The sequence below is a fragment of the Triturus cristatus genome, chromosome 5_2 (genome assembly GCF_964204655.1).
Source record: "Triturus cristatus chromosome 5_2, aTriCri1.1, whole genome shotgun sequence".
Classification (NCBI taxonomy): domain Eukaryota; kingdom Metazoa; phylum Chordata; class Amphibia; order Caudata; family Salamandridae; genus Triturus; species Triturus cristatus.
In genome coordinates, this window is record NC_140588.1 from 1,123,394,128 (window position 1) to 1,123,421,788 (window position 27,661).

The window sequence follows — 27,661 nt, forward strand, 5'->3', positions numbered from 1 at the left end:
CAAGCCCAGGCAGAGATATGCAGGATTGTGCTGCTGAAAGGTGACAGCCACCAAGCCCGGGCAGAGATCTGCAGGATTGTGCTGCTAAAAGGTGACAGCCACAAAGCCCGGGCAGAGATCTGCAGGATTGTGCTGCTGAAACCAAACCCGGGCAGAGATCTGCAGGATTGTGCTGCTGAAAGGTGACAGCCGCCAAACCCGGGCAGAGATCTGCAAGATTGTGCTGCTGAAAGGTGACAGCCACCAAGCCCTGGCAGAGATCTGCAGGATTGTGCTGCTGAAACCAAACCCGGGCAGAGATCTGCAGGATTGTGCTGCTAAAAGGTGACAGCCACCAAGCCCGGGCAGAGATCTGCAGGATTGTGCTGCTGAAACCAAACCCGGGCAGAGATCTGCAGGATTGTGCTGCTGAAAGGTGACAGCCGCCAAACCCGGGCAGAGATCTGCAAGATTGTGCTGCTGAAAGGTGACAGCCGCCAAACCCGGGCAGAGATCTGCAGGATTGTGCTGCTGAAAGGTGACAGCCACCAAGCCCAGGCAGAGATATGCAGGATTGTGCTGCTGAAAGGTGACAGCCGCCAAGCCCAGGCAGAGATATGCAGGATTGTGCTGCTGAAAGGTGACAGCCACCAAGCCCAGGCAGAGATCTGTGCTGCTGAAAGGTGACAGCCACCAAGCCCGGGCAGAGATCTGTGCTGCTGAAAGGTGACAGCCACCAAGCCCAGGCAGAGATCTGTGCTGCTGAAAGGTGACAGCCACCAAGCCCGGGCAGAGATTTGTGCTGCTGAAAGGTGACAGCCGCCAAGCCCGGGCAGAGATCTGCAGGATTGTGCTGCTGAAACCAAACCCGGGTAGAGATCTGCAGGATTGTGCTGCTGAAAGGTGACAGCCACCAAGCCCAGGCAGAGATCTGTGCTGCTGAAAGGTGACAGCCACCAAGCCCGGGCAGAGATCTGTGCTGCTGAAAGGTGACAGCCGCCAAGCCCGGGCAGAGATCTGCAGGATTGTGCTGCTGAAACCAAACCCGGGCAGAGATCTGCAGGATTGTGCTGCTGAAAGGTGACAGCCACCAAGCCCAGGCAGAGATATGCAGGATTGTGCTGCTGAAACCACTAACAAGTTATTAAATTTGTTTTGTGTAAAACTAGTGCACACCACATGAATAAGTGGGTTAGTGAAGCTTGCTTATGTGTTTACTAATGTGGATAGCGTGAACGTAGGACTAAAACCACTTTGAATAGGAAATCTTTACTGTGCATGCGTCAAATGCATCTATGCAGTATGAAGAGCTATCGATTGAAGGGAAATTCTTGCACATGAGCAGAAGGCACTAAAATGAAGTCTTAGAGACTTGCGTGCATGGCATCTGCTTAGCTGAAAGGAAAACAAGCTATTCTACTAACGCTAATGTGAGAAAAGTTTTAATAAGGAAAGGGGAATAGAGTGGAGGTGGGTGGTATACAGTGTGACCACTTTATTTGTGAACTTAATATTTGTATTTCTGACTTTATTATTAGTGCGCATTTGGGGCTCTCATGTATAACTGAAGTAAGCTCAGTAAAGGCAAGACTGCGCATGTCTACTGACAGTTAACTCGGAATGATGACATAGAGGTTAAATGGAAGCCAAGGTCGCAGTGTGTTTTACCCTGGGAACGGATGGTGAAAAGTTAAACAAATGTGGACTTGAAGACAGATTGTTATAAAATTGTTTCAAATAAAATATGAATACGTGTGTGAATTAAAACTTATGAATAAAACGTAAGGGGACAGGTTTATGAACAATAGTGGTACTGAATTAATGACATGTAAGCATGGTGTGATGATCTTCCCCCCTTGCCTGACCAATTAGAATTCATATTTTTACGATATTGAAACTTTAGTGGGTGGAACATGAAGAACAAAAGGTATAATTAAGATAGCTTTAGTTAGATAGTTACCGGAGCTCGGCATGCTGTCTGTTTAGTGGGAGATGCTGTTGCTGGGAGATATGCTGAAAATTTCCATCCTATTTAATTGGGTTAGATCAGAAGATCGCGGAAGAATCTCGAGGAGGAAGAGATTGTCAGAAAGGGGTGCGACAAAATCAACTGTACTTTAGAGAGGTCTACTATCCTGTCCTGAATCCTGTCCTGAAGTCTCTGTCACCTGACCTATCCAGGGAGACCCTTACCAGCCTCTTGGCCAGGGGGTTGGTCTTCACACCATTCTTGGTAATTATAATTTCCTCGTTATTAGTGAATGATCTCTCTGTCCTCTCCCTTTCTGAGCATTGATTATTGTGTGAGTTCCAGGTAAATGTTTCACCGAATGATGGCGACTGTACTGTGTTTTTGAAGTGGTTCACATGTATTTAATTTAGATAAAGATTTGAAACTTTCCTGAGTCTGTGGTTATTTACTTCAAGGTATAGAAAAGTTAGAACTAAGTTAATTATCACCATCAATGAGTTCAACTAATGATCCATCGAACAGAGGAAATAACTTTTTGCTCAGTGAGAGGTTAGTTAAGAGGAATGAATAACTAATCCTGGATATTGTGAACACATATATAAACTTCGACTCCAGCGGTTTACTCAAATTTTGTGTGTCTTTATGGGCCCAGGTGAGTATATGGTAGTAGAGTATCTGTTGATAGTATGCCGCTGGATCATACCTCTCTTGCCTCCTACAATTCTCTTGCCTCTTTTTGAACCTCTCTTGCTTCTTTCTACACATCTCTTGCTTCTTTCTGTACTTCTCTTGCTTCTTTCTGCATCTCTCTAGCCTCTTTCTGCACCTCACATTTCTTCCTACACATCTCTTGCTTGTTTCTGCACTTCAATTGACTTTCTTCACCTCACTTGCTCCTTTCTGCACCTCATTCTCTTCTTCTTGCACATCTCTTGAATCTTTTTTGAAAAAAAAGAATTTTATTGGATTTTTCTCTTACCGCACAACAACAATTCAAGTTATTTACACATAGAACAACCACTCATCCGAGATGAACAAATAAATCATGGAGCTACTAAAAAGGAATTAACATAAATTCAAATTTTACACATTCTCCTCCCAACTCATGATGGGTTCCCAAATGCGTTCCCCCCAAATCCTCCACTTTTTACCCTTCCTTACATTAATCCCTTTCTCTAAATTGTACACAGAGAGCAGCCTAGCCAACCACTGATGAAAGGTTGGAGCTGCCTTATCTAACCATGCTGTTGCAACACACATTCGTGGAACCGACATGGCCATAAATAAGAAATAGTGTAACAGACATTGCCCATCTACCCCGCTTACCCAAGAATAATCCAAGCTGGCGTAAGGGAAACGCTGATTCCTAAAGTTTTATCCAAAAAAGATTCAATAGCTCTATGTAATGGCTGAAGTTGAGGACAAGATGAAAAAATGTGAATTATATCTGCATCTAAACTATCACACCGGGGACACATAATACCTACGCCGCCCCCCCCCCACTGAGCTATCGTTGCAGGTGTGTGATACAGACAATAGATCGTTTTTTATTGTTGGGCCTGTAGCCCTGCAGAACAAAGTATAGTCCGTCCCAACTTTAGAGAGTCTTGGAAACAATCCTGGTCTACCCCAAGCTTATCTGCCCACTTTTCCCGATATTTTTCCAGATCATCACCCTTCGAAGCAGAAAGCTCCGAGTAGAACCTTCAAATAGTACACTCTGCACCAACCTCTATAATATCCAATATCCTATTTTTACAAAACCCAGCGGAGCCTCCCTGCTTGTTAGCTAAATAACTCCGGACCTGCAAATACTTGAAAAAATTATTTTTATCGATACAATACACGCCCTGTATATCAGAGAACTGGAGAGCTCCATCAGACCCCATCAGATCACCAAATTTCCGGAGTCCCCGTCGTCCCCATTCAGCCATAGCGGAATCTGCAAATATTTCCGCCGGGAGAGAAACATTCCTATCCATCCGAGTATATGCATTGAATCTGCCAAGCCCATATTTTTTACAGAATGACGCCCAGATTTTATAGGCTGCCATCAGTGTCTTAAATCTAGTTCTTTTGAAATAACTGGGATCAGTATATTTAAGAAAACAGTTCTCTGCCTCCTCGCCGATAAGTATAGCATATATATTGGTAGAGCCTAACTTAACCTGTGGGTCTGACACATCCCCCCTAGCAGCCCACACATATACTGGGGGGCTGCTGCCCAGTAGTACATCTTAAAATCAGGATCCGCCCAACCTCCCCTGGCCCTAGGAAGAGACATGAAGCGAAGGGCCTTCCTGGTCTTCCAGTGCGCCCAGATAAATCTATTAGTTAAGTGGTCCAACTCCATGAACCATTTAACCTCAAATATCAATGGTATGGTGCTAAATAAATAGAGAAACTAGGGCAAAATGATAATTTTCACAACATTAGAGCGCCCAGCTAAGGAAAAATGGAGGTTGTGCATTCTGTCCAGGTCTTTTTTGGCTTTAACGATTATGGGTTTGATATTTCTCTCGACAATCATATCCAGGTCTGCCGAGATACTAATCCCCAAGTATGCAGCAGAATCAACGACACATGCATCATTACATTCTGCTCGACCATTCCTAATAATCTGGGTCTTAGGACCATTTAACGCATAACCTGAAATCTGGCCAAATGCCACTGCCTCCGCTTCCACTTCAAGGATAGCGCTGGTAGGAGAAGGAGTCACTATAGCCACGTCATCTGCGTATGCCAGGGTTTTAAAAACTTGGCCCTGAACCCTTATCAGGGGGATCTTATCGTTTGCTTCCAATTTGCGGATCAATGGGTGAATATATACCGCAAATAACAGCGGTGAACACGGACACCCTTGCCGAGTGCCACGCTTGATCTCCAAGGACGCCGTGTACACTCCATTGATTCTGAGTCGAGCTGTAGGGGATTGGTAAAGAGCATGGATAGCCTTAATAAATCTCTCCCCAATACCACACCAGCCCACGGCCGTCCAAAGATAGTCCCAGGAGTCCCGATCAAATGCTTTTTCTGCATCCAGAAGCATGACCGCCATAGGGTCTCCTGAGACTTCCATGGCATCGAAGAGGGTGATGACCTTCCAGACATGCTGTGTAGTGCCCCTCCCTGGGATAAACCGTGTTGAGTAGAATTTACCAACTGCCCTATAATCTCACAGAATCTAAGAGCCATTGCCTTACACAAAATCTTAGCATCGAAATTCATAAGGGTTATAGGTCTATAAGACCCTGGTTCTAAAGGTGATTTACATTTTCTCAGTATCACCACTATATCAGCGCCTGCCCAAGAACTTGGTACGGAGTTTCCTGATTGAGCCTGCAGTATTGTATCTACCAGATCAGAACAAATTACCCCTTGAAATGCTTTATAAAATTCAATGGGGATCTGATTAGGTCCCGCGGCTTTACCAGATGGAAGACTATTAAATGCTGCGGCTATCTCTTCGGAAGTCAAGGGTGCGTCGAGTGCATCCCTGTCCCCTTCACAAAGTATAGGAGCAGAGATGTCCCTGAGATACCCTTGAATGTCTAAAAAGTCAGTTGGCTGATCCTCCCTATATAACCTGGCATAAAACTGTCTAAAAACCTCCCAGATCCCCTCAGGATCCACGACTGTACCACCATTACCATCCGAGATCTCTTTAATTTCTCCCAAAGCCGATCTCTGCCTTGTACGGACCGCCAGTATATGCCCCACGCGCTTGCTTAGTTCGTGACATTGCTAATGTTTTGTTAAGTAGGTCGCAGCCGCCTTAATAGCCATGCTTTCGCTCCCCTCCGCTTTGGCACATATCACACTTAAGAGCGCCTGGTCCACAGAGGCCCTAGAGAGGATTGCTAAGTTCAGTTCCTCCTCTGCGTCAGAAACAGTTTTAGCCAGTTATTCAATTTTGGTACAGAGTACTGTTAAGAAACCCTCATTCACGTTTTTGCAGTTGGATTGAAGCGGTATGTTTCGATTCTCCGCTCTGTGATTAACAACGTGACAGCATCCTCATTGGGTTAATGAATGCTTCATCCACCCGGAGGTTTTTATCCCACTGGTTATTTCAGTAGTGATCGTAGAAAAAAGGATTGTGAAGAGTGTCAATGTGTAGTGAAGTGCTGTGTAGAAAAAAATATTAAAGGTGTTTAAAAAGCTTGTAAAACCAGTATGTAACTTTTATTAAACTGGGTTCGAGTTTGTTAAAAAACTATTCTGTGTGCACAAACTAGACTGGTTACGGTCTAGTGCACTATAAAAATGTCCATAGAAAGGTCGACATGTTTCAGCCCTCCATAGTGCCCCAAAGGGTCACGTGGGCTTTCATCAGGACCTAGCAAAGTGAAAGAAGACCCTAATCTTAACAGGCCTCTGGTGAAAAGATGGAAAGATTATTCCATACAAATGTTCAATTTGAACCTATATTGATGGGGGGGGGCGGGGGCGAAAAAAATAAAAGAGAAGAAAACAAACTATGTTAAGTTGTGCAGATGCTGTAACAATGCTAAAATCTCAAAGCATCAGCCGTTTTAGCAACTGGAAAATGGCAATTTTATCAAACCACTATCATTTTCACTTCAATGATGGCAAAGAAGGACCCTCTTTTAAACAAGAACAAAAGGGGAAACTTTACACAGCAACCATTTTGTTATCTTAAAAACACTATATACAAGTAAATGCTTGAAATGTCACTGAATAAGTGCTCATAACTGTATCCATGAAAGGTTATTCTCATAGGAGTCAACAAACTAAGGTAAGTACAAATGAAACATACTGATCGTGTTAATATCAAGGAGTCCGTAAGCTTAAATAAATCTGTGATTCTTACATTTGTAGCCAAGGTCTGAGCGACCTATGGTGAGGGTAGGTAAAACGTATGGATAGCTTGAATGTCAAAGAGCGCGTGGTGATTCTTACATTTGGTGACAACAATAAAATCTATCCTCAAGCTACAGTCAGTTCTGACGCAACTTCACAATCCTTTTTTCTACGATCACTACTGAAATAACCAGTGGGATAAAAACCTCCGGGTGGATGAAGCATTCATTAACCCAATGAGGATGCTGTCACGTTGTTAATCACAGAGCGGAGAATCGAAACATACCGCTTCAATCCAACTGCAAAAACGTGAATGAGGGTTTCTTAACAGTACTCTGTACCAAAATTGAATACCCTGTTTTTTTCAGGACCAGTGATCCACTCTTCACCTGATATTTTTGATTTAAAATCACCACATCAACAGGTGCTGAGGAGGTAGCTAGGGGGTATTTGCATGGCTGTTCATATTAGCACTCGGTGGAGCCTCTCCCCCGACCGCTACCCCAACTATCTCGAGCTTAAAGCACCCACCTTCCTTCACCACCTCAATCGTGATCAAGTCCATGGTGCCACAAGCGGGATTGCCTACCTCAGTACTCCGTGTGTCCTGAACACTAGCTGTTAGTCCCGTAAACCTGGCACTCGGCTTCCTTTGAACATCTGCAGGAAGTACCTGCAACATTGTATCTGCTTGTTGCTCAGCTACCAAACTTCCAGCGTCGTCGAGCACCGAGGCTCCAGCCGCAGCTTCCACCGTCTCAACCGATTTCTTGGAAAAAGACTCGATCAAGGTAGGCTGCCGAAATACGGTTTCTTTAGGTTCTTTAAATTTACCCGCATCTGTTCCAGCTCTTGCCACCGCAGATTTTCAAGTTACTCCAGCTGGATCTTTACTACCGCCGGTCAGAGCGGTTTCACTGCCGCCATTGCCTCACAGCTCATCGGGTTTTTTGGCAATTACCCTGCGAGGCTGTCCCATGCCTCGCTGATTAAAAACCAAGGCTGCCACGTCCTTCGGCATTTCTTTAATACCGCCATTCTCGTTCTGGTCTTTCTGACCATTCTGCTCCTTCAGCTGCTTGAGTCCCCTCGGCGCCATGCTACGCTTGACTCTCAACCACTGTAGCAGCCCAGACAACCAACCAGATTTGTATTGTGCAAGAGATTCCGCTACCTGCAGAAACCACCGCAGCAGATAAAGATCCTGCGCCCAGGGAGCCAAGCGATAATTTATTTGAAAAGGGACCTCCAGCATCCTTTACAATACGATTAAAGCATAGGAAGGGGGGAGAGAGAACTGCGACTTCTCACTGCAGTCAGTCAGCGGCCATCTTGCCTCGTCTATTAGTAAGCTTGAAATGCGGCACATCTCTTGAATCTTTCTGCACTTAACATGCCTCTCCTCTCCTTTCTTTTCTGCAACTTTATTCCTCTTTCTGCACAATTCTTACTATTTCTGAGCCTATCTTGTTTCTTTCTGTATCTCTCTTGCTTCTTTCCTGTACCTCAATTGCCTCTATCTGCACCTCAATTGGCTCTATCTGCACCTCACTCTTTTCTTTCCGCACCTTTCTTGCTTCTTTCTGCACATATTTCTTTTTTCTTCACTACTACTGCTTCTTTCTGCAATTGTCTTCCTCTTTATGCACCTTTCTTCCTCTTTCTACACCATTCTTCTTCTTTCTGCACTTCTCTTGCCCCTTTCTGCACCTCTCTTGCCTCTTTCTGCACCTCTCTTGCCTCTTTCTGTAACTTTCTTGACTCTTTCTGCAACACAGTTGCCTCTTTCTGTACCTCTTGCCTCTTTCTGTGCTTCTGTTGCCCATTTCTGCACCTCTCCTGCTTCTTTCTGCACCTCTCCTGCTTCTTTCTGTTCTGCACCTCTCTTGCAATCAATTTTCAAAGCTTTATTCGACAGCATGTCATAAAAGCATATAACATCCTAACATATACCATAAACACTACAATAAAATACAATATCCATATTTTCCCTTGAAAACTCATTAGATCATGATGCTGGCGAATTAAGAAAGTTAAAAGAAAAGCTTCAGCAACAATGGTTAAAAACAATTCTGAAAAAAGGAAAACTTGATGTTAAAATTGATCATACATTCTTAGGTATCAGGAATTCATACATTCATTCATCTTTCTAAAGATTTTAAGGTGCGTAAACGAATAATCCAAGCCCACCCTAGGAATTTTGCCACAGCAATAGCCATGGGAGGGGAACAATCAGATTCAAATATTCTTAGAGCCACTTTGTACCTACGTGTCCCCAAATTTAGGCACACTGGTTTTAGCCATTTGTGACGAGGTTTGGTATACAAAGGACATACAAACAACAGGTGGCCTATATCCTCGATCAGGTCTTTACAATGATGGCATTTGTTATCCTGGGTAGATGACCATCTATGGGTAAATGCTTTTACAGGCAGGGTCCCAATTCTAAACTGAAAATACAGTTTCCTGTCAAAGGACCTTTCTATGATGTCCCAATAGGCCTCACAGAAGGGTATAGATTTAATGTCAAGGAAACGACCTGCTAGCTTAGCATTTTGGCCAGAACTGAGGACAGACGTCCAGGTCATATCCCAGTACATTTTTTTGAGGATTTGCTTAGATGGAAAGCTTAAGCCACTTGATTCGTCCCATAGGTAGCCTAATTCTAATTTAGTTAGCAAGCCCCTAATTTCCTTTAGCCATTGGATAGAGTGAAAGTGATCAGCCGCAATAATATCCTTCATGGCGATGGCATAATGGGTAAGTTCAGGAGTAGTCATAATCCGTCGCCAAAAAAGGAGAGGACGTAGCCGTGCTATATACTCTATTTTTTTTCTGCCTATGTCATATATGAGCGGTATTGTTGGGGTACTTTGAGGAACTCCAACTAAGCAGTGTAAGAACTTATTTTCTGCCAAACTTAATTGGTTCAAGTTAGCAAAGCCCCACAGTTCTGAACCGTACAATGAAGCACTTATGACTTTCATATTATAAATTTCTAGGACAGGAGTAATGGGCTTGGTTAGGGAAAGTTTATGTTTGGAGGCTACTGCCCCCGCCAACTGGTGGAATTTTAGGGCAACCATATCAATGTGGTTTTTCCAACACATGTTACTCTGGAGGGATATTCCTGAGTAGGTGAATGCCTCGACCTGTTCCAACGGGGTATTATTAAAATTAATTACACCTCTAAATCTTTTCCGCTGGCTTAGGGACATAAACTTGGTTTTGGAGGTATTTATTTCAAGACCACGTGATTTACAAAAATCTCCAAACATATTTAGTGCCTTTTGAAGCCCGCTCGGTGTCCGCGAAACAATCAACGTGTCGTCCGCGAACATGAGAACAGGCACGCGAGCCCCTGCTAATACTGGAGCATCCGTAGGGGAGCGGCTAAGATGGTCTACAATGCCGTTGATGTACAGGGAAAACAGTGTGGGCGCCAAAACACACCCCTGACGAACACCACGCTCGACAGGAAATTGATCAGTCACCTCACCCTGAGCCCCCATCTGATTCTTGCGTGATTGTTTTCATGCAAACGGACTAGTAACGTTAACAGTTCCGGCGCCATCCCTGCATCAGCAAGAACCCTCCATAATTTAGAGCGGGGCACCAAATCAAAAGCTGACTTCAGGTCTATAAAGACCGCATAAAGAGTCCCATTGGTCAATTTCACGTTCCTCCAATAAAGTGCTATAATATAGAAGACCTGATCAACAGAACTAGTACAGGGTCGAAAACCAGCTTGATACGGGGTTAAAATGTCATTTTCTTCTACCCAGGATTGTAATTTGTTTTGCACTAATTGACCTATGAGTTTTTGGGCAGAGTCAATAAGACTAATAGGTCTGTAGTTGCTGGGTAGTGATTTGTCTCCCTTCTTGAAAACTGGAATTATTTCCGCACCTTTCCATGAGGTGGGAATAGGAGCACCCATGGCCACGGAATTAGCTAGCCATTGAAAATACTGACACCAAGATGGTCGATCACTTAAAAACACGTCGGCAGGTATCCCATCCATTCCTGGAGCTCTACCTCCTGTCACACAATCAAGTGCTAAGTTAACATCCTTAAGCGAAAATAACTGCCTTTGATAGTAAATGGTGGGAGGGAGTGAGCACTCATCTTCAGATAGATTGGAAGCATATTGGGGACTGAAGAAGTCAACCCACTGATTTTTAGCAACATTATTTTCAGGCGGAGGGGCAATCCCACCTCTATCCCATTTGACTATAGCCCAAAATTGCTTTTGGTCTTTAGCTGCACAGGCGAGTCTCAAATCATGCCACCGTTCCTCGTCCCACTGTTTCTTTGCCTCTTTCTGTGCATGCCTATATATATTTCTTTGAAAACCAAGAAGGGTTTTGTCTCAAATGGCAGCAAGGCTAAGCCAAATATCATCAAAAGACCAAAACAAGAAGCCAGTGCTGCACACGACTCACCTATATTTAAAAGGGGGAACTGAATGAAACAGTAACACCAGCAACCACTTTTTCCGTTGGATTTAATCCGTGTAAATGTTTTACCTTTTTATATTAGCTGCATTTTCAGTTAATAAAACATATTCATTGCAAAAACAAACAAAATAAACATCATTACCACAACAAGATCAACAATTTGACTTAATTTAATTTTGGACAATTTGACACCAATACATAAAAAGCTGCAATCAAACGTATAAACATCTCAGTCATACACATCATCCATCCTCACTAGACAATCTACACATTAGAATAATTATGAACAAATAATGTACAAAAAGGCCATCAATAAGAAAGCATTTGGCATAGATTCCACTTTATCAGACGACAAGGAGGGTACGTTGGCAGGAACTAATACAAGAGGGGAAGCCTCAACAATACATTCATGCACCAAAGAAGAGCATCTTTCTGAACTTTGGAAATATTAGGTCTTATATATTTCTTTTTTTGTTTTTCTACTTCTTGTCGTCTCACACTTCCTATTCATGCACCTCTATTGCTTCTTTCTGTATATCCCTTGCTTCTTTTCCATACCTCACTTGCCTCTTTCTGCATTTCACATGCCTCTATTTGCACCTCAATCTCTTCTTTCTGCACCTCTCGCTTATTTCTGCTTTTCTTTTGCCTCTTTCTGCACCTTTTTTCTCTTTCTGCGCCTTTCTTCCTCTCTCTGCACCTATCTTCCTCTTTCAGCATCTTTCATCCTCTTTCTGCACTTCCCTTGCCTCTTTCTGGACCTCAGTTCCCTCTATGTACCTCTCTAGCCTCTTTCTGCACCTCTCTTGCCTCTTTCTGCACCTCCCACTTCTTTCTACACTTCTCTTACTTCTTTCTGCAGCTGTTACCTCTTTCTGCACCCCTTTTGCCTCGTTATGCAAATCTCTTGCCTCTTTCTGCACCTCCCTTGCTTCTTTCTGCATTTCTCTTACCTCTCTGTATCTCTCTTGCCTCTTTCCGTAACTCTCTTGCTTCTTTCTGTACATCAATCTCTTCTTCCTGCACATCTCTTGCTTCTTCCTGCAGTTTACATGCCTCTTTCTTCACTTCTCCTGCTCTTTTCTGCACCTTTATTTCTCTTTCTGTACCATTTTCTTGTTTCTGCACTTCTCTTGCCACTGTCTGCACTTTTCTTGCCTCTTTCTGCACTTCTGTCATCTTTCTGCACTTCTCTTTCTCCTTTCTGTACCTCTGTTGCCTCTTTCTGTACCTCTCTTGCCTCTTTCTGCACCTCGTGTGCCTCCTTCTGTACCTCTCTTGCCTCTTTCTGTACCTCACCTGCTTCTTTCTGTTCTGTACCTCTCTTGCTTCTTTCTGTACCTATTGCCTCTTTCTGCACCTCTAATTGCACCTCTCTTACTTCTTTCTGCACCTTTCTTCCTCTCTCTGCTGTTCTCTTCCTTATTTCTGTACATCTCCTGCCTCTTTCTCCACCTCTCTGTACGTCTCTTGCCTCTTCCTACACATCTTTTGCTTCTTTCTGCACTTCACTTGCCTCTTTCTTCACCTCTCTTGCTCCTTTCTGTACCTAATTTTCTTCTTCTTGCATATCTCATAAATCTTTCTGCACTTTGCATCCTTTTTTCTTCACCTGTATTGTTCTTCTCTGCAACTTTATTCCTCTTTCTGCACCATTCTTACTATTTCTGCACCTCTCTGGTTTCTTTCTGTACCTCTCTTGCTTCTTTTCTGCACCCCAATTGCCTCTTTCTGTACCTCAATTGCCTCTATCTGCACCTCGCTGTGTTCTTTCTGTACCTCTCTTGCTTCTTCCTGCACATCTTTCTTCTTTCAGCACTTCTTTTGCTTCTTCTGTACCTTTATTCCTCTTTCTGTGTCTGTTTTCCTCTTTGTACACCTTTTTTCTTCTTTCAGCACCTTTCTTCTTTTTTCAGAACCTTTCTTCCTCTTTCAGCACTTCTCTTGCCTCTTTCTGCACCTCTCGTGCCTCTTTCCACAACACAGTTACCTCTTTTTTGTACCTCTTGGTTCTTTTTGTGCCTCTCTTGCCTCTTTCCGCACATCTCTTGCTTCTTTCTGTTCTGTACCCCTCTTGCATCTTTTTGCTTCTCTAGCCTCTTTCTGCACCTCTCTTGCCTCTTTCTGCACCTCTCTTGCTTCTTTCTGTGCCTCACGTCCTCTTTCTGTACCTTTCTTCCTCTTTCTGCAGTTCTCTTGCTTCTTTCTGTACTTCTCTGGCCTCTTTCTTCATCGCTACTTTCTGTACTTCAGTTGCCTCTATTTAACTCTCTTACATCTTTCGGCACTTCATATGCCTCTTGCTGCTGCTCCCTTGACTCTTGCTGCACCTCTCTTGCTTCTTTTCCACACCTCACTTGCCTCTTTCTGCTCCTCACTTGCCACCTTTCTTCCTATTTCTGCCCCTTTTTCCGCTTTCTGCAACTTTCTTCCTCTTTCAGCATCTTTCTTCCTCTTTCATCACTTCTCTTACCTCTTTCTGCACTTCTCTTGCCTCTTTCTATACTTCTCTTTCCCTTTTCTGTTCCTCTCTTTCTTCTTTCCGCACATCTTGTGCCTATTCCTGTTCCTCTTTTGCCTCTTTCCGCACCTCATTCTCTTCTTCCTACACATTTCCTCTTTCTTCACCTATCTTGCTCCTTTCTGCACCTTTATTCCTCTTTACAGCATTCTTCCTCTATCTGCACCTCAGTCCCTTCTTTCTGTACCTCTCTTGCTTCTTTCTGCACATATCCTGCTTCTTTTTGCACTTCTATTGCTTATTTCTAGACCTATCTTGTTTCTTTTTGCACTACTCTTGACTCCTTCTGTACTTCTCTTGCTTCTTTCTGCTCCTTTCTTCCTCTTTGTGCACTTTTCTTCCTCTTTCTGCACATTTCTTCCTCTTTTGGCACCTTTCTACATCTTCTGCACCTCAGGTGCCTCTTTCTACACCTCTCTTGCCTCTTTTTGCACCTCTAGCTTCTTTCTGCACCTCACTTGCTACTTTCTGTTCTGTACCTCTTTTGCTTCTTTCTGCACCTCTTGTCTCTTTTTGAACCTCTCTTGCTTCTGTCTGCACTTGTCTTGCTTCTTTCTGTACCTCTCTTGCTTTTTTCTGCACCTCTCTTGCCTGCTTCATCACTTCTCTTGCTTCTTTCTGATCTTCTCTTGCTTAATTCTGCAGTTTTCTTTCTCTTTCTGAAAATCTCTTGCTTCTTTCTGCAGCTCTTTCCTCTTTCAGCAGCTCTCTTGCCTCTTTCTGCACCTCATTCTTTTCTTTCTGCAACTCTCTTGCTTCTTTTCCACACCTCATTTGCTTCTTTCTGCTCCTCACTTGCCTCTATCTGTACCTTTCTTCCTACTTCTGCTCCTTTTCCTCTTTCTGCAACTTTCTTCCTCTTCCAGCATCTTTATTCCTCTTTCATCACTTCTCTTGCCTCTTTCTGTACCTTTCTTGACTCTTTCTGCACTTCTCTTTCCCATTTCTGTTCCTCTCTTACTACTTTCTGCACATCTCGTGCCTCTTCCTGTTCCTCTCTTGCCTCTTTATGACCTCATTCTCTTCTTCCTACACATTTCTTGCTTCTTTCTGTACTTTACATTCCTCTTTCTTCACCTATCTTGCTCCTTTCGGCACCTTTATTCCGCTTTACAGCATTCTTCCTCTATCTGCACCTCAGTCTCTTCTTTATGTACCTCTCTTGCTTCTTTCTGCACATCTCCTGCTTCTTTTTGCACTTCTATTGCTTATTTCTAGACCTATCTTGTTTCTTTTTGCACTACTCTTGACTCTTTCTGTACTTCTCTTGCCTCTTTCTGTTCCTTTCTTCCTCTTTGTGCACCTTTCTTCCTCTTTGTGCACCTGTCTTCCTCTTTTTGTACCTTTCTATCTCTTCTGCACCTCAGTTGCCTCTTTCTACACCTCTCTTGCCTCTTTTTGCACCTCTTGCTTCTTTCTACACCTCACTTGCTTCTTTCTGTTCTGTACCTCTCTTGCTTTTTTCTGTACCTCTTGTCTCTTTTTGAACCTCTCTTGCTTCTGTCTGCACTCTGCACCTCTCTTGCTTCTTTCTGTACCTCTCTTGCCTGCTTCATCACTTCTCTTGCTTCTTTCTGCTCTTCTCTTGCTTAATCCTGCAGTGTTCTTCCTCTTTCTGCAAATCCATTGCTTCTTTCTGCAGCTCTTTCCTTTCAGCAGCTCTCTTGCCTCTTTCTGCACCTCATTCTCGTCTTTCTGCACATCTCTTGCTTCTTTCTAAACTTAACTTGCCTCTTTCTTCACATCTCTTGCTTCTTTCTGCACTTCACCTTCCTCTTTCTTCACCTCTCTTGCTCCTATCTGTACCTTTATTACTTCCTGCACCTTTCTTCCTATTTGTGTACCTCTCTTGCTTCTTTCTGTACCTCTCTTCTTTTTCACACCTCACTTGCCTCTTTCTGTACCTCACTTGCCTCTATCTGCACCTTTCTTTCTATTTGTGTGCCTTTCTTCCTCTTTTTGCACCTTTCTTCCTCTTTCTGCACTTCTCTTGCCTCTTTCTGCACTTCTTTTGCCCATTTCTGTACCTGTTGCTTCTTTCTGCACCTATCTAGCTTCTTACTGTGGCTCTCTTGCTTCTTTCTACATCCCACTCTCTTTTTTCTGTACCTCTCTTGCTTCTTTCTGCACCTCACTTACTTCTTTCTGCACTGCACTTGCTTCTCTCTGCACTGCACTTGCTTCTTTCTGCACCTTTCTTCTTCTCTCTGCAACTTTATTCCTCTTTCTGAAGTTCTCTTCCTTATTTCTGCACTTCTCTTGCCTCTTTCTGTAACTCTCTTGCTTCTTTCTGTACTTCTCTTGCCACTTTGTGAACCTCTTGCTTCTTTCTGCCCCTCTCTCGCTTTGTTCTGTACTTCACTTGCCTCTTTCTTCACTTCTCTTGCTCCTTTCTGCAACTTTCTACGTATTTCTGTGCCTTTCTTCCTCTTTTGACACTTTTCTTCCTCTTCCTGACCTTTGCGTGCCTCTTTCTGAACTTCTTTTGCCTCTTTCTACTCCTCTCATGCCTCTTTCTGTACCTATAGTTTCTTTCTGCATCTCACTTGCTTCTTTCTGCACTTGAAATTCCTCTTTCTTCCCCTCTCTTGTTCATTTCTGCACCTCTCTTGCCTCTTTCTGTACAACTTGTTTATTTCTGAACTTTACATTCCTCTTTCTTCACCTCTCTTGCTTCTTTCTGTACCTCTCTTGCTTCTTTTCCACACCTCAATTGCCTATTTCTGCCCCTCACTCTCATCTTTCTGCTCCTCTTGCTTCTTTCTGCACATCTCCTGCTTCTTTATGCTTTTCTTTTGTTTTTTTCTGCACCTTTCTTCCTCTTTCCGTGCATTTCTTCCACTTTCTTCGCCTTTCTTTCTCTTTCAGCACCATTCTTTCTCTTTCAGCACCTTTCTTCCTCTTTCGGCACTTCTCTTGCCTCTTTCTGCACCTCAGTTTCCTCTCAGTACCTCTCTTGCCTCTTTCGGCAACTCTCTTGCTTCGTTCTGCACCTTACTTGCTTCTTTCTTTTTTACACCTGTAGGAGAGTAGGATATGCACGTATGTGCCCCCCACTTTTTTTCTGATGTATACTGGTTTCTGGCTATAGTCTGGCTGGGTCCCTGCTAATCAGGGCCCCAGTCTCACTGATCTCTCTAAACAACTTGGAGTGCATATAGTGATTGGATACTGTGGTACCTTATGAGCCCCTAGTATATGGTACCTTAGGTACCAAGGGCATAGGTACTTCACAGGCCTACCAGGGGCTGAAGCATGTATTATGCCACCCCTGGGAAGCAGACTAAATCTGACACCACAGGCCTGCTACTGCAGCCTGGTGAAAGCTTAGTGAACAAACATTTGATAAGCTGAAACATGTCGACCGCTTGACCACCCACAGGATAAATTTGACCAAATTAATGTCAGTAGCAATTGTCCTTCACAGTTTTTAACATATTCCTGTCTCGTCACTATTAAAATGTTTTGGTGTACGATACATGATTTTTAAAAAATCTTTTTTCCCTTTCACTTATTCCACACCTATCACTTCACTTTATTCTAGTCTGAAATTGTTGCTCCGCCTTAATCTCAAGCGTTGAAGCACACCAGAGGTGCATAAGGCTACTCTGGTTAAAACCCCATGATGAAGCATGTCACCAACTATGTTGGTGAGTGAGGGTTTTACTTTTCATCAGATGGATTCTGTTTCCTTCACACTCTTTCCAAGCACATAGTGAATCATTGTATATTCGACCTTTTTCCCGCGTCACGCTCTTTTGTTGTTGTTATGCCATTTCTATAGAACCAAAGGGCTCCCCTGGTTGCGCCAGGAATGCCCTGACTTACCCTTGCTGGGTGAGTCCCTCAGACCATGCTGTTCTGCCCCGCTGACTTTTTACACTTTCCACGAGACTTGCTGTTGCCAAGGCTGGTTGGCTCCAATCTGGTTGCCGACATGTCAATAAGCTGCAGACTTCGTGGCACACACCGAATCCAGATCCTGGTTGTCGTCGCCACCTCCTGGACCTCGTAGCTGAAGAGTGAAGACACCCATGATCACCTGAAATCACCCGACGACTGTGGGCATCCATCTTCCTGGGCCCGGGTCACTGGCAAGTGACTTTGAACACTGTCTTCTCTGCTTTCTGGTCTTCCTTCTTCTGAATCTAGCCTTTGATTCCACCGGACACTTCTTCTGTCTTCACAAGCAGCAAGTCTTCTTTGGCTCCCATTGAAAACGACACCACGACCCGACACCAAAAGACACCTATGCACCAGGCTTCCCTGGGTGAAGTAGTTTGTGCCCACCGGTGCTCCTATGTGTGTTGGCTTTCGAACTACTTACCCTGTAAGTGACTTGCTTGTAGACTCTCCCGAAGTATCCTAAAACTTTAAAATTCCAACCGGGACTTACTCCATTGAAGTCTATTGGGATCCGTGGCTGTGTTCTCACACTGCATGCGTCTACCGTGGGTCCTTTACTTACCTGCCTTGGGTGGATTAGGGAGGCCCCAACACTTCTGAAGGCCCTAGGCCTTCTCCCTTCTCAAGTCATTCTTCTTATACCTCTTTTTTAGTATATGGTCTGTTACGCCCCTAAGGCCCCAGCCATATAAGTGCTTAATTTGTTGTGAAACGTTGATTTGTGCATATGTTCCTGACTTCTAATTTCATAAAGAGATTAGTAGAGTGTGTCTAGTAATAAATACATATATATTTTATATATATACCTGTGGGGTGTCCTTTCATTTGGTAATTCAAGAGATTATTAGGTAAAACAAGCTGCTTTCCATTCCTCTAAAGACTTAGCCTGAAGGCTGCTCTCCACAGCTACCACTAGGAAAGCTTTCTTTAAAAGGTTGACTTAAACCTATCTACCATAAGAGTCGAATTGAACTGGTGCAAGGTGGCCACTTTAACTAGTGACCAGCATATACCAGGCCAACTTCTCACATTGGTGGGCAGCGTGTGGGATTCTAGCATGCCGTTGTTTTACCAGAAAATCTCTAATTGAATTACTAACTGAAAACCATTAAAGGTACTCAAGGTACATATAAAGTCAAGCTTAGCATCAATAAGTTCTTCTGAACTTAGAGCTGTGTGTGAAGGAATAGCACACCCTTGCTACAGCTCAAGCTAGGATCAGTAGGCGACAAACTACTGTAGGTAGTACAACACTGCACAACACTAGAATGTCCTCAAAGGGTGGAGCCAGTGGGTCCACTCAGCTTCAGTATAAGGACATGACTTTCTTTGACTTGAAAGCCGTGTGTGCTGCAAGGCACCTGAAGCTAGGACAGAGTCCCTCAACACTACACCTGATAGATATGCTGACAGCAGATGATCTTAGATTAGCTCTAGGAGCTAATAGGTCTGAATCAGGGGATGGGTCAATTACAGTCTCTGGGTCAGATGATGTAAATCAAGATGACCTGGACTCTGTGGTTGAAGGGCCAGATCCACAGGGATCTGAAAAGGACAGAAGATTTCTTCCTAAGAGAACTGACAGAGTGGGAGAGATGCCTAGGTCCCCTTCAATGGAATCTGACCACTCATATCACTCTGGCAGAGAATCTGTCCAGCAGAGGAACTCATACTTTAATAGAAGAGAGACCTCCTCTGAAAGAATGTACAAACTGCTGCAGTATGAGGAAGCTAGATTTACCCTTAAGGCCAAGCAGTCGGCATTAGACAAAGAAGCCTTTGAGCTCCAGAGACATTCTAGAAAAGAGGGGTTAGAACTCCCTGGTGGCAGCAACAGTATCCCTAGAGTCAGAGATTACATTCCAGACCATAGGAACCTGTCCAAGGTTGTTCCTCCCTACCAGAATGGGGATGATATCCACAAATGGATAACTGCTATGGAAAGGGCCTGTAGAGTACAACAGGTCCCCCAAAAGCAGTGTGCAGCAATCTTGTGGCTCTCCTTTTCTGATAAAGGTAGAGACAAGCTCCTCACTGTTAGAGAAGAGGATGCTGATGACTATGAAGTCCTGAAGAGTGCATTGATAGATGGGTTTGGCTTAACAACTGAGCAATACAGGTTGAAGTTCAGAGCCACCCAGAAAGCACAGAATCAGGACTGGACTGACTTTGTAGATTGTGCAACCAAGGCTCTCGAAGGTTGGCTGGTTGGTAGTAGAGTAACTGATTTTAAGGGATTGTATAATCTTATGATGAGAGAACAGATCCTTAATAATTGCCAAAACCAGTTGTTGCATCAGTACCTGGTGGACTCTGATCTGGCCTCACCCCAAGAATTGGGAAAGAAGGCAAACAAATGGGTCAGAACTAGGTTGAGGCAGAAAACCCAGATACAAGGGGGTGACACCAAGAAGCAAGATCCTAAAGGCTCCGATAAAGGTGGGGATAAGTCAAAAGACCAGAAGTCTTCACAAGGGACCCACAAATCTGGGGAGTCACAGTCCAACAAAGGAAAAGGCCATAAGAAGCCCTGGTGCAAATTCTGTAAACAGAAAGGGCACTGGACTTCTGATTGTAACAAGCCCAAAGACCAAACCACCAGCACTCCTGCCTCTAAGGCAACTGTTCCCCCTAGTTCAGCAACTGGTGAAGGTGGTAATCAGAATAAGGGTGTAGTAGGGTTGACCCTGGGTTTTGAAGTGGTCTCTGGCCTAGTCAGAGTACCCACTCAGGCATTGCTGATTTGTGATGGAGAAATGTATATGTCCTTGCTAGTGAGCCCCAGTAATCTGGGGAAATACAAACAGCAGCCTGTAATAAATGGCAAACAGGCTTTGGCATTCAGGGACACAGGTGCTAGTGTCACCATGGTGGCAGCGGATCTTGTGGACCCTGAGCAGATCATCCTGGGTGAAATGTACCAGGTTACCAATGCAAGCAATGTCAGGACCAACCATGGTCTGGCAGTTGTGAAATTCTCCTGGGGAGGGGTGACTGGTCTCAAGAAGGTAGTGGTCAGTGCAGACCCCCCTGTCGAATGTCTATTGGGCAATGATCTAGAGACTTCAGCCTGGTCTGAAGTAGAGTTATGGGCTCATGCTGAGATGTTTGGCATACCTGCAGAGGTATTTGCTGTGACCAGGTCACAGGCCAAAATGCATAAAGCTGCACCAGCTCTGGATCGTGAAACTATGGACCAGATGCTACCCAAGAAGAGGAGCAGTAGGGTTAAGGTAGTGCCATCCCCTCTGAGGGAGGTGAAGCAGATCCTAAAGAAGGAACTGCCCCAGAGGGACTTGAGCCTGATCAGGTTGAGTTATTGGGGGCAGGGCGACCTTCTAGGGAAGATCTGAGCAAGGAGCAACAGTGTTGTCCCTCTATTGAACCCCTCAGATAGCATGCTGCTGCTGAGGCTGCTGGGATTGCTAGTGGGTCCTATAACGTTTATTGGGATGAGGGACTCCTGTATTCCGAGGCTAGAGATCCAACCTCTGGAGCCACCAGGAGGTTGGTAATATCTCAGAAGTTTAAGGGGTTCCTCTTGACCCTAGCACATGACATCCCTTTAGCAGGATACTTGGGCCAAAACAAGACCTGGGACAGGCTTGTTCCACATTTTCATTGGCCACATATGTCAGAGGACACAAAGAAGTTTTGTCGCTCCTGTGTCTCTTGCCAAGCCAGTGGCAAGTCAGGTGGCCCAACAAAGGCCCCCCATGCTACTTGTGGTGGGGGTGCCCTTTGAAAGGGTAGGGATTGACATTGTTGGTCCCCTTGACCCTCCAATAGCATCTGGGCACAGGTTTATCCTGGTGGTAGTTGATCATGCCACCAGGTACCCAGAAGCAATTCCCCTGAGGACCACCACAGCCCCTGTGGTGGCAAGAGCCCTCATTGGAGTTTTCTCCAGAGTGAGTTTCCCAAAGGAGGTTATATCTGACAGAGGTACCAACTTCATGTCAGGGTATCAAAAAGCAATGTGGAAGGAGTAAGGTGTAACTTATAAATTCACTATTCCTTATCACCCACAATGCAATGGGTTAGTTGAACGTTTCAACAAAACTCTAAAGGGAATGATAAAAGGCCTCCCAGAAAAGCTTAGGCGAAAATGGGACCTTTTACTTCCCTGCCTTCTGTTTGCATACAGAGAGGTTCCACGGAAGGGGGTTGGTTACAGCCCATTTGAACTTCTGTTTGGGCATCCTGTAAGAGGTCCATTATGTTTGGTGAAGGAAGGCTGGGAGTTAGCTCTCAAACCACCCAAACAGGATGTGATGGACTATCTACTTGGTCTCCGCTCCAGGATGGCCGAATACATGAAGAAGGCAACTAAAAACCTGGAGGCCAGCCAAGAACTACAAAAAACTTGGTATGACCAAAAGGCTGTGCTGACTGTATCCAGCCAGGACAGAAAGTGTGGGTGTTGGAGCCTGTGGCCACAGCCGCTCTCCAAGACAAGTGGAGTGGCCCCCATAAAATTGTTGAGCAAAAGGGAGAAGTCACCTACCTGGTGAATCTTGGAACTCCCAGGAGCCCCTTAGGGTGCTCCATGTCAACAGATTGAAACTATATGTTGACAGGGCTGACATGGGCTTGTTCATGGCAACTGATGAGGAACAGGAGGAGGAGAGTGACCCTCTCCCTGACCTGCTACCACAGAACCCTGATGATGGGTCAGTAGATGGTGTTGCTTTGGCAAGCAGCCTCACTGATCATCAGCAAACTGAATGCAGACAAGTTTTGCAACAGTTTAGACATATGTTTAGCCTGACCCCTAGTCAGACTACCTGGTGCACCCATGAGGTGGACACTAGAGACAGTCTGCCTGTGAAGAGTAAAATCTACAGGCAACCTGACCATGTCAGGGACTGTATCAGGACTGAAGTCCAGAAAATGTTGGAGTTAGGTGTAATTGAGCCTTCAGATAGCCCTTGGGCTAGTCCAGTAGTCCTAGTACCCAAACCTCATACCCAGGGTGGTAAGAAATAAATTAGGTGTTGTGTAGACTACAGAGGCCTCAATGCAGTCACCAGGACTGATGCCTATCCCGTACCAAGGGCAGATGAGCGGATTGATACTTTGGCCTCAGCCAAGTTTCTTAGCACATTTGACCTAACAGCTGGATACTGGCAAATCAGGTTAGCTGAGGAAGCCAAGGCCAAAACAGCATTTTCAACCCCTGGTGGGCACTACCACTTTGTGGTGATGCCCTTTGGTTTGAAAAATGCACCTGCCACTTTTCCGAGGTTGGTGAACAAAGTTCTGACAGGGATGGAAACTTATTGCTCAGCTTATCTAGATGATATTGCTGTCTTTAGTTGCTCCTGGCAGGATCAACTGGTCCACCTCAGAAATGTTTGGAGGCCCTGCAAAACACAGGCCTCACTATCAAGGCCACTAAGTGCCAGATAGGGCAGGGTCAGGTTTTGTACCTGGGCCACCTTGTAGGTGAAGGCCAGGTTCAGCCTTTACAGAGCAAAATCCAAACCATCATGGAATGGGTTGCTCCAACCACCCAGACACAGGTGAGAGCCTTCTTAGGCCTGACTGGGTACTATAGGAGGTTTGTAAAGGGATATGGATCTATAGTGACCCCCTTGAATGATCTTACCTCAAAGAAAATGCCAAAAAAGGTTTAGTGGACAGCTAGCTGTCAGAAAGGCATTTGAATACCTAAAACAGGCCATGTGCACTGCCCCATTTTACAGATGTAGTCCAGACTACACCAAAAAGTTTATTGTCCAAACAGATGCTTCTGAGCTGGGTGTGGGAGCGGTACGGTCTCAAATGAATGATGATGGGCAAGACCAGCCAGTAGCTTTTATAAGCAGAACCTCTTGCCTCTTTCTGAACTTATTTTGCCTCGTTCTACTCCTCTTGTGCCTCTTTCTGTAGGTATCATTTCTATCTGCACCTCACTTGCTTCTTTCTGCACTTTACATTCCTCTTTCTTCTTCTCTCTTGCTCATTTCTGCACCTCTCTTGCCTCTCTCTGTACCTCTTGTTTCTTTCTACACCTCACTTGCGTCTTTCTGCACTTTACATTCCTCGTCCTTCACCTCTCTTGCTTCTTTCTGTATCTCTCTTGCTTCTTTCCCACACCTCACTTGCCTCTTTCTGCATGTCACTTGCCTATGTCTGCACCTCACTCTCATCTTTCCGCACCTCTTGCTTCTTTCTGCACATCTCTTGCTTCTTTCTGCTTTCCTTTTGCTTCTTTATGCACCTTTCTTCCTCTTTCCGTGCCTTTCTTCCTCTTTCTTTCTCTTTCAGCACCTTTCTTCCTCTTTCAACACCTTTTTTCCTCTTTCTGCACTTCTCTTGCCTCTTTCTGCACCTCAATTTCTTCTCAGTACCTCTCTTGCCTCTTTCGGCAACTCTCTTGCTTCGTTCTGCACCTTACTTGCTTCTTTCTGTTCTGCACCTCTCTTGCTTATTTCTGTAACTCTCTTGCCTCTTTCTGTACTTCTCTTGCCACTTTTTGAACCTCTCTTGCTTCTTTCTGCATCTTTCTTGCTTAGTTCTGTACCTCACCCTCTTCTTCCTGCACATCTCTTGCTTCTTTCTGCACTTCACTTGCCTCTGTCTTCACCTCTCTTGCTCCTTTCTTCCTCTTTCTGCACATTTCTTCCCCTTTCTGCACCTCACTTACCTCTGTCTACATGTCACTTGCCTATCTCTGTACCTCACTCTCATCTTTCTGCACCTCTTGCTTCTTTCTGCACATCTCTTGCTTCTTTCTGCTTTTCTTTTGCTTCTTTCTACACCTTTCTTTCTCTTTCTGTGCCTTTCTTCCTCCTTATTTGCCTTTCTTTCTCTTTCAGCGCCTTTCTTCCACTTTGAGCACCTTTATTCCTCTTTCTGCACTTCTCTTGCATCTTTCTGCACCTCAGTTTCCTCTCAGTATTTCTCTTGCCTCTTTCGGCAACTCTGTTGCTTCATTCTGCACCGTACTTGCTTCTTTCTGTTCTGCACCTCTCTTGCTTATTTCTGTAACTCTCTTGCCTCTTTCTGTACTTCTCTTGCCACTTTTTGAACCTCTCTTGCTTCTTTCTGCATCTTTCTTGCTTAGTTCTGTACCTCACCCTCTTCTTCCTGCACATCTCTTGCTTCTTTCTGCACTTCACTTGCCTCTGTCTTCACCTCTCTTGCTCCTTTCTTCCTCTTTCTGCACATTTCTTCCCCTTTCTGCACCTCACTTGCCTCTATCTGCACCTCTCTTGATTCTTTCTGCACCTCTTGTGCATTTTTCTGTACTTCTCTTGCATCTTCCTTTGCCTTTCTTCCTCTTTATTTGCCTTCCTTCCTCTTTCTGATCTTCTCTTGCCTCTTTCTGCACCTCTCTTGCCTTTTTCTGCATCTCTCGTCTCTTTCTGCACGTTTCTTGTCTCTATTTCTGCATCTCAGTTGCCTCTTTTTGTACCTCTCTTGCCTCTTTCTATACCTCCCTTACCTCTTTCTGTACCTCTTGTTTCTTTCTGTACTTCACTTGCTTCTTTTGATTCTGCACCTCTCTTGCTCCTTTCTGTACCTCTTGCCTCTTTCTGCACCTCAGTTGCCTCTTTCTGCACGCCACTTGCCTATGTCTGCGCCTCACACTCATCTTTCTGCACCTCTTGCTTCTTTCTGCACATCTCTTGCTTCTGTCTGCTTTTCTTTTGCTTCTTTCTACACCTTTCTTTCTCTTTCTGTGCCTTTCTTCCTCTTAATTTGCCTTTCTTTCTCTTTCAGCACCTTTCTTCTACTATCAGCACCTTTCTTCCTCTTTCTGCACTTCTCTTGCATCTTTCTGCACCTCAGTTTCCTCTCAGTACCTCTCTTGCCTCTTTCGGCAACTCTCTTGCTTCGTTCTGCACCGTACTTGCTTCTTTCTGTTCTGCACCTCTCTTGCTTCTTTCTGTAACTCTCTTGCCTATTTCTGCACTTCAATTGCCACTTTTTAAACCTCTCTTGCTTCTTTCTACACCTTGCTTGCTTAGTTCTGTACCTCTCTTGCTTCGTTCTGTACCTCTCTTGCCTATTTCTGTACCTCACCCTCTTCTTCCTGCACATCTCTTGCTTCTTTCTGCACTTCACTTGCCTCTGTCTTCACCTCTCTTGCTCCTTTCTGCACCTTTCTTTGTATTTCTGTGCCTTTCTTCCTCTTTCTGCACTTTTCTTCCTCTTTCTGACCTATTCTTGCCTCTTTCTGAACTTCTTTTGCCTCTTTCTTCTCCTCTTGTGCCTCTTTCTGTACCTATTGTTTCTTTCTGTACCTCACTTGCTTCTTTCTGCACTTTACATTCCTCTTTCTTCACCTCTCTTGCTCATTTCTGCACCTCTCTTGCCTCTTTCTGTACCTCTTTCTACACCTCATGTGCGTCTTTCTTCATTTTACATTCCTTTTTCTCCACCTCTCTTGCTTCTTTCTGTATCTCTCTTGCTTCTTTTCCACACCTCACTTACCTCTGTCTACATGTCACTTGCCTATCTCTGTACCTCACTCTCATCTTTCTGCACCTCTTGCTTCTTTCTGCACATCTCTTGCTTCTTTCTGCTTTTCTTTTGCTTCTTTCTACACCTTTCTTTCTCTTTCTGTGCCTTTCTTCCTCCTTATTTGCCTTTCTTTCTCTTTCAGCGCCTTTCTTCCACTTTGAGCACCTTTATTCCTCTTTCTGCACTTCTCTTGCATCTTTCTGCACCTCAGTTTCCTCTCAGTATTTCTCTTGCCTCTTTCGGCAACTCTGTTGCTTCGTTCTGCACCGTACTTGCTTCTTTCTGTTCTGCACCTCTCTTGGTTCTTTCTGTAACTCTATTGCCTATTTCTGTGGTACTGTAAATTTCGGAACCATGTTGGAGGCGTGGTCCTACCATGCCGATTTTGGTATCAGTGAACCGCAAATGACTAATGCGGTATGTATGAGTGTTTTCGTCATGTTTCACCGATGAATTCACCGTGTATACGATACTGCATATCGAACCCTCGGGTTCCATTTTAGAACGGTAACCATTCTGTGGTTGCCCTCACATAGGCTGCCTTTTTAGGCCATGTCGAAGCCTAAAGGACACACACACTTTCTGTGTCCTCTTTGTGACCTGTGCAAACTGACTCCACTGCCCGAGGTCAGTCCTGTCCGGCCGGTTCCTTTTACAGCGGCCAAATGGGATTAGCATCAGGGCGCTACACATCATAAAGTCGTTCATCCCACACGAACCCTGACTAATCTCTTTCACACCTGACTCCGTTTCCTACTTTATGGCTTGCTTTACGAGGAGGAGGTGCCCGTTTTATTGGGGTCTTCTGATATCTGATGAGGGTTCTGAGCCTCTCTGGGTAAATAATTGTGGGCTGACCGAGCTGAAATGTGGGATTATCATCATGACTGTGCTGTTTCTTTGAAGCGAAAATATGTGAATGACCACTTGTAAAATAGGGGCGGTGTTGCCCAGAGCTTAATATTTTGTATATAAGAAAAGACTGGTTTTTGGTTGGGAGCAGTCTCCTGAGAACATACACCGTGCTGTACTTCTCGGATACCTGTGGTTGGTCGGCAGCCAATAAAGACGATTGTTGACTTCACCTAGAAGACTCTGTGTTTCTGTGGTCTGAGACAGGAAGAACTCGAAGTCTTCGGGTGTGTTCCCTGGCACCGCTGGGTTGGTTCTGAAAAACCCAGTACTTCAGTTGGCGCCCAAAGTGGGGCGATTTCAGCGGTACCGGTCCAAGCCAGAGGTTCGTGAGGAGCTTCGTGTGAAAATTCTGGAGGAAGGCCGCCACTTCATCAACCCCTGCATGTCGGCGTGGTCCGAAAGTCTTTGCTGCGAGGTTCCCCGCTTGCCGACGGCTACAAAGGACTGCTGCCCTGACTATCGCCCTGTTTTGGACCCTTGATGATTTGGTAGAGCGAAACGATTAAACGAGTCTTCTGGTGACGTCATCAATACCTCAGTTAAGTATAAGTGGAGCGTCTCCCAGTCCTTAGTTTGGTTCTTAGTTTGGTATCCCTTTGGGATCGCTTT

General features: G+C 44.6%; 1 protein-coding gene and 1 long non-coding RNA gene across 2 annotated transcripts in view; both read right to left on the reverse strand.

Annotated features, from left to right (window-relative positions):
- The window catches only part of LOC146829872 (uncharacterized), a 674,792-nt gene that overhangs the window by 466,080 nt on the left and 181,051 nt on the right, over nt 1–27,661 (reverse strand). The gene's annotated exons all lie outside the window — the stretch shown is intronic.
- On the reverse strand, nt 23,577–26,460 carry LOC146829873 (uncharacterized). The gene is made up of 3 exons (XR_014962049.1): nt 25,545–26,460; nt 24,692–25,497; nt 23,577–24,206 (listed from the first exon to the last, which is right to left on the reverse strand). It is a non-coding gene; the product is annotated as an uncharacterized LOC146829873 (long non-coding RNA).